The sequence below is a fragment of the Acipenser ruthenus genome, chromosome 56, assembly GCF_902713425.1.
Source record: "Acipenser ruthenus chromosome 56, fAciRut3.2 maternal haplotype, whole genome shotgun sequence".
Lineage (NCBI taxonomy): Eukaryota > Metazoa > Chordata > Actinopteri > Acipenseriformes > Acipenseridae > Acipenser > Acipenser ruthenus.
This window is the reverse complement of record NC_081244.1, coordinates 3649873-3657025: the sequence shown is the minus strand read 5'-3', so window position 1 is coordinate 3657025 and position 7153 is coordinate 3649873. Positions and strand designations below refer to the sequence as shown.

The 7153-nt window shown below is 36.5% G+C and overlaps 1 long non-coding RNA gene across 2 annotated transcripts; it reads left to right on the top strand.

Moving 5' to 3' along the window:
* Nucleotides 1-1184: 1184 nt before the first annotated feature.
* On the top strand, nt 1185-6909 carry LOC131724734 (uncharacterized). Of its 2 annotated transcripts, none has more exons than XR_009320307.1 (10): nt 1185-1286; nt 1922-1999; nt 2909-2962; nt 3962-3997; nt 4086-4097; nt 4202-4228; nt 5485-5505; nt 5767-5787; nt 6569-6615; nt 6737-6909. It is a non-coding gene; the product is annotated as an uncharacterized LOC131724734 (long non-coding RNA). The 2 variants fall into 2 exon arrangements; XR_009320306.1 differs by having other exon boundaries at nt 6734-6909.
* Nucleotides 6910-7153: the final 244 nt, after the last annotated feature.

The following is a 7153-nucleotide window of genomic DNA, read 5'->3' as shown; positions in this document are numbered from 1 at the left end:
ACTCTTCCTTAATGCGCTTTGCTTACACTTATCTGCTCCCTATTTTACTGCATTTAATCCTGTTAATCTGTCACAAGTGTTATTTAATCTGTAGTATTTTGTATTTAATTACATCCTGATGTAACTATCACTGACACTGTTATCTGCTGTGTTATTGAATCGTATTTTGTCATACTTGCACTTGCTAGAACCAAAGTCATTGTATTTTTATCTTGTACTTAATTGTATTATTACTTGTACTGTGATTCTTGAAATGTATTTTTGTTTATGACTGTAAGTCGCCCTGGATAAGGGTGTCTGCTAAGAAATAAATAATAATAATAATAATAATAATAATAATAATAATAATAATAATAATAATAATAATAATAATAATAATATAAGTACTCTCTGCTTCCTGTGTTTAAACTAATTTTGTATCCACTTGCATGTACTCCCTTGTGTTCCCACAGATTGCAGCTTTAGGATTAGCCTTTCAAACAACACTTTGACAGAGACTTTTTGGTAGCCTGAATATATGATGTCATAGGCTCTTTTTGTGTCCATCCTTTAAGTGACTTCTTCAAAGGAGTCTAAGAGGTTTGTCAGGTAGAAATCATTATACACAGTGAAGCGTGCTGGTAGAGAAAGAGCACACTAGGAGGCAAAGGTCTTGTTTTAGGAACCTGTGGCTTATTACAACAAGCCGCACATGCTGAAGAAACGGTCCTGGTAACGAACTAACACAAATAACAAAATGTTTTCAAATCACAAGTGGTAATGTCTAAACTATTATGCATACATAAAAAAAAACTTCTACATATGTAGACAGTAGACCCTTTTACAGTAGAGCACCGTCTAAACGTCTAAAATCATGAGTCACACCAGTCTACACTGTAGTCGTGTTTGAAAATGTAACCCCTATAGTGTGTAGATACATCCTCAACGACAGGTACAATCAACTCAAACCACATCATGTGTGCAAATTTAACAACCGGTTTAAAACTCTGAAGTTGGCCATTGATACTCTATCATCAGACATCTGACATCATAAAATCTATTCAAATACAGTTACATCACATTATACTGAGTCATTACACTGTGCAGCTTGTAAAGATATGTGTGCAAATGTTAACAATAAAACACAGTCCTGTTGCCAAAATGATAGCAGGAATTTGAATAGCGAGTAGCATATATACCTGGGTGTGGATGGTGAGTGGATACAGAACCTGAGACCCTTCTAAGCACCAGGATGAAGCCTCTCTGCATGCTCCTCCTCATCGCCGCAGCTATGCTGATTGCCTCAGGTAACAGCTCTTTCCTACATGTGTTTGGTGCCTGTCTGTCGGCTGTCTGTCTGTCTGTTGCTAAATGTTGTAATTTTCTATAGGTTTTGTTAATCGTTCCCTTTAAGATGATGTCATTATTTTGCTTAATGGCAGTTTAAACAGGATAATGCGCTGTTGTACATATTCCAAAAATAAAATGCTCCAGTGCAAAGTTCACCCCACTTTCTTCTAAGTGAGATAAAACATAGGCATATATTATCCCAATCCGTTGGTCTACAGCAATCAAACAGGCAGACCAATCAGATGTTATATCTTTGTAAATCAATGACGCTGCTGCAGTCTGGTAACAGCTAATGGTAGCATGTGTTCGCCCCACTTGTGGAATAGCATACAAGTGTTAGAAGACATTGCTCCAGGGTTCAATAGCTTGACAATAACCAACAATTACAGCAGAAGAGGAGACTGGCCAGGAGGAATGGAGAACACCCATTGATCTTGGTCCTCCTGTTTGTTACAGCAGTGAGCTGGAAGAAAACAGGTGTAATTGAACTACCTGGGCACTCTGCATGTAATCAATAAAACTATGCGTGGTTTACTACAGGAACCCCCCAATCAGTGCAGGAAATAACCCCCTTCCTTCTTGTCTCTTCCAGAAGCGAGAAGCAGCATGGATGAAACTCTATCCAAAAGGGAGGCTGTGAAGATGCTGTCAGAGTTCAAGAGAGAACTGGGTGAGTTCACTTTATCTGAATTCAACAAATACAAAGCTTACTGGGGCTATAAAATAGGACAATAAACAGGTCGTTAAAGGAAAATGGTATAATCTACATTTTCACAATATTTCATGTTACCTGTTTAATATCCTATTATGTCTGTTCTCTGTCATTCTTTTTAGTCATTCCCTTTTCTTTCAGTAGGTTTGAAATAAAACAGGAAAAAAACATGTTAAAAGCATGAAATACCACCTTTACCTCTCCTCTACACTTTATAGAGTTCCAGGCTATGATAATAAGACAGCATCTTCTAACTAGGCTAGTAACACAAGCACATTTTTAACAATATTTCTAAAATGATATGTTAATGTAGACGTGCAATTTACCATGACCAAAAAAAGTGTGGAAAATGTTCAGTAACATAGAAATGTTGCCACGTGGCTACAAGCTGGATCTCCAAACCATAGAACAAATTCTATGAAATAAGATGACATTCATTTTGGGCAATATTCTCACATCACATGGTCTTCGTTTTTTGGGGTTGTTTGTTTTCAATATCATAGGTCTTGTTGCTTACATATTGTCAAATTAACTTTGTCTACATTTTTTTTGGTATCTCCCATTCAAAATATAGAGCAGAAATAAAATATTCTTTAAAAATCTTGACAAAAAGGAACTTGAGCCTGGTCAGGTGCACTGTGAAGTACGCATATATCTATAGAAAAAAATCAACAGCCATTCTTTGTATAAAAAATAAGTTTGTTAATAGCGAACGGGAATGTCATTGAGTCAGTATACAATTGAAACTGGGGACCCATTATACAGAACTGTCAAGTGCTTACCGCTAGCTGACATGGTTTGTACATGTGTATTGCACTACAGTCAGGGGAGGAGGCTCATGATAAAGTGTTAAAACATGTGTTACAGATGACCAGGCTGAGATGGACTCTGCTCAGAAGGAATAGCTCGTCAGGGAGCTTGGTAAATGGAGGAAATCTCAAGTTTACTTTTTATTTTTGAATTGTTTCTCGTACTGTTTATTTTACATTGCATGACTGTTGTCTTGGTGATTTGGAATTAGATGAAAGAGAATGTTAGTAGGTGTAAGATGTATTGCTACAATCAAGGCTTACTGGAATATACAGTAAACCACAGTGCAGGATTACAGAGGTACTGTAAAATCTAACACTGTCCCTAAACAAAAAAGTATAATAGGCAAACTATCTGAACACTTACAAATATATTACAGTGCATAAAGCATAAGTACTGTCTAGGAATACCCTCGAATTCAAGGATTGTATCGATTTAATGTTACTTTCTTCATAATGTAAAAAGTATTTTATTGCAGATGAAGCAAACCTGCATGACAAAGACTTACAAATATGGATCCAGGAATAGACAGGTTCTGGATTGTAGAGGGGTCACGCCATTGATTTCAATAGAGATTTGATCGAGACCCAAAAATGATGTGAATTTATAAATAATGCCGGTTTGCAGAGGGGCTGGATTAGACAGGCTTGAATGTATTTCAGAAATTAAGATACAGTTCAGGATTGTCTTTGAATATATTTAGTGTGAGTTAAACTTGAACATTGCATACTTTCTGTAAAGCACTTTGAGATACCATGATATGAAAGGCGCTATACAAATACAATAAATAAAATAAATAATTAAAATAGATCCTTTTAGATTTCTGGAGTGGCTGAAAATGTGTCAACCACGCCCCATATTTTGTGACTACTGCCCATTTTACAAGCTAGTTACCTATCCTCCAATCCTATTGGTGTAGAAAAGAAAGAGCAGGGGTTCAAGCACTGTTCCCTGAGTAAATGCCTCCAACTGGAAGTGTCTCCACACAGCCCTCTGCTTCATTAGCCTCATCATGTTTTAACCAGTTCTGTAGACACTTTCATGTACTTCTATATATTCACATCTCAATTTAAGGCTATGAATATTACTGATATACAGTTTTAATTGCAGGGCAGTTTATTGAAGATATCGGGAATCAAGAACCTCGTAAGTTAATATAATAAATAAATATTGAATTGATATATGTTTACTGTTGTACACACTTTAATACAAGCTATTATTATTTTTTTCCCAGTTTCCAAAAGATGTAAGTATTTCATTTTCCAAATATGTTTTGTGAATAAATCAATGAGAAATGTATAAGCTAAATACAGGTATATAACGTGTATGCATTTCTTTTCTTTCCTCTAGTTTTTGGAGATTTTTGGCAAAAATTAGGTAAACACATATTTTTTTTTATTGATTCAGGATTCTTTTTTAGTTTTCTCTCATATCCCAGTACTGACTGGCTTTATATTCCTCAGAACACTGCTAAACTGAATTAGCTGTCTGTCAGCTCCCCGTTACAGAGTTCTGTGGATTATATTTGCTGACTCTAGTATTTTCGCCAACAAGTTCTGCAAGGTTTTATCCACCAGAAAGTACATCTAGTAAGATTCCCCACAACTGCATGTTGACTTACTCCAGAAGAGTAGTACTGTACAGTATGTCTTTATATAAAAAGCAGTCATCCAAATCCACCACAGCTCCAGAATTTGAAACCAATGACATATCAGTACAGTTTACACTCTGCACTCTTTGAGTAGATATTCATGTTTTCATTCACCACAACGTCTGCATCCACATTAAAGCAATTTCAATGTGCTGTTCTGTTTATCACTCAATCAATCAAAACAGATTCTCATTTTCAATGGCTCACAAATCTGCAGCAGTTTACATACAAATTACAAACAGATGTGACAAGACAGAATCCAACATCACAGACACATGTTACATTATGACAGGCATGCAGGTGTCCACCAACAGCAGTCTATATTTTGGCTGAAAAGATCCACAGATACAAAAGCAGTATGTTTCAACCTCCTTTGAAGGGTGTTATTTAAGGCTGCTGAGATTCCAGAAGTCGATTTACTGGATTGCAAATTCAACCAGATCACTGACGTTTATTTTTAAGAAAATGCACAACCAAGGCCTTACAGCCCATGTGATCAGGTCCTAGTAGATGATTGATCTCAAAACTTTGTGAAGTCTTAAAGTATTCCAGTGATTCAGCATCTATAACATGGCTAGCTAATCCATTCCATACCCTCAGCACTCTGTATGAACAAGTCTCTGTTATCCTCTGTCCTTAATCAAGTTAAAGTTGAGTGCAGATTATATTTGTGAGGCAACTGCAGGTTTACAAAACAACAACAGGGTTGGTTACCAGGTGTTTTACTGTGTAGAGAAGTAAATGTAGTTACTGGGGAATTTACTGTATAGAAAACCTGTTTTAAAAATGATGGTAGATAATGTTGACAAAGTTGTTTACCTCAATATTCAATAATCTTGCTTTACTAATATCAGTTTCATTTGTTTTTGTTTCACAAAGTCAATTGACATGATTTGAAGTTCCCAATTTGTGTGCAGGGCAAACTCACCTTGTTTAAATGTTATCCATTTGACTGAATACAATCTATTTCTTCCTAACACAGCAACAGTCGTTGGCCACGGTGGTGAGTTGTCTTTCCATTCTATTACTAGCAGCACTTTTAAAAACTTGCAAACTCAAGTTTCGGATCCAGTGGTACACTAGCACTGTATGCATATGAATGCAAAATGACTGTCGTATATGTATTTCACTGTACCAGACCCCCTATTCGCCCCCCCTGCCCTTACCCCCTGCCCCCCGCCCCCACTGAACATCTTGGTGTCTCTCATGCAAAGCAATTCAGAACTTGTTTGTGACCTAATGCATTCTTTTTATTTTCTGACAGCAAAACATGTCATTAACGCAGGTATGTTTTGTTTTTATTTTGTATCTATCCTTACTTAATCATTTGCACAGATTTGTGCCTGATCATAGATATATAAGTGGGTGATAGGGGCATGCCTGAACTCTATACTGAAACAAAAATTATCAGAAAAAAGAGGGTTTGTAGTTTCTGATCAGTACCTGAATGGTGTAGAAATATTGTTGGATATTAACAAAGCCTGTCTGATATACATATCACTGTATTGAGCAAGTTTCCTAATAATTTAGCATTAACACAGTGGATTGGTGACCCACCCCATACAACACTAGAGTTTACTAACTCCACCACTTGTCACTCCTTGACTGCAAATGGCTGTTGCCTCCCTCTCTCACTGGGGACCAATTTAATGATCTAGAGTTGTCTAACCTTCCTATCAGGGAGTTACTATCTAGCCATAAAGATTTCAGCAAAAGAAAACAAAGTTTACTTCAGTAAAAAACTGAATAGTAGCAGCTACACTAAGACACTGCTTCAGCAGCCTCCAGCTCAGAAACACGTTGCATCTATCTCCAGTATTTTGACTGTACTTTGCTTCTAAGACTACAGATTGTCATTGCAGTCTTGATAAATCCATTGATTACCTGTTGAACAGCTGATTTAAACAGTAATAGAAACTGTCAGGTCCACTTGTGTTCTGCAATTGACAAAATGGCTCAAAATATAGAGCAAAATGCTCTTTCCACCTCCCTTAAAAAGAAGAACATTTCTTGTGTGGTTCTACTTTATAAAATTATAAATTTTATTTATTGTGGTTTTTTTTCAGTTGTGCCTGATAAATAGAAAGCCAGTCAGTACTGGGGGTCGGGAAAGGTAAGGAGGATTTTTTTTTATTTACTTTTTATTATTATTTATTTCTTAGCAGACGCCCTCACACTTGAATATCTTAATATATATATATATAATGTTTAATACTTTTTGTTTTCTGCAGCAGTGAAGAATAATGACTGCGGCACTTCTACAAAAAAAAGTCCAGCTTCAGCTTTCAGCAGCAAACCTGCCTTCTCTCTTCTGAACCACACTTTAGCTTCCAAATCGAAAGCACTACACTGTTGTACTTACTGTAGTATGATTTCATTTGCTTAATAAATGCTTATATTCAATCAATCTGTCCATTTCATTTGAGAAAAACTGTGTGCATGTGACAGAGAGAGAGAGAGATTGGCATGACTGTTGGGGTGGATGGGATGGTTTACATGCAGACACACACATAATGGAAGTGTGCAGTGCAGTGGTATAGTTCAGATCTGCACAGATTACAATTAGGTGTGTTTGCGTGTCAGTATACTGTATGAACTACAAAGACTGTGGACCATACACTTAAATCCCAGGTGATTAATTCTGCAACTGC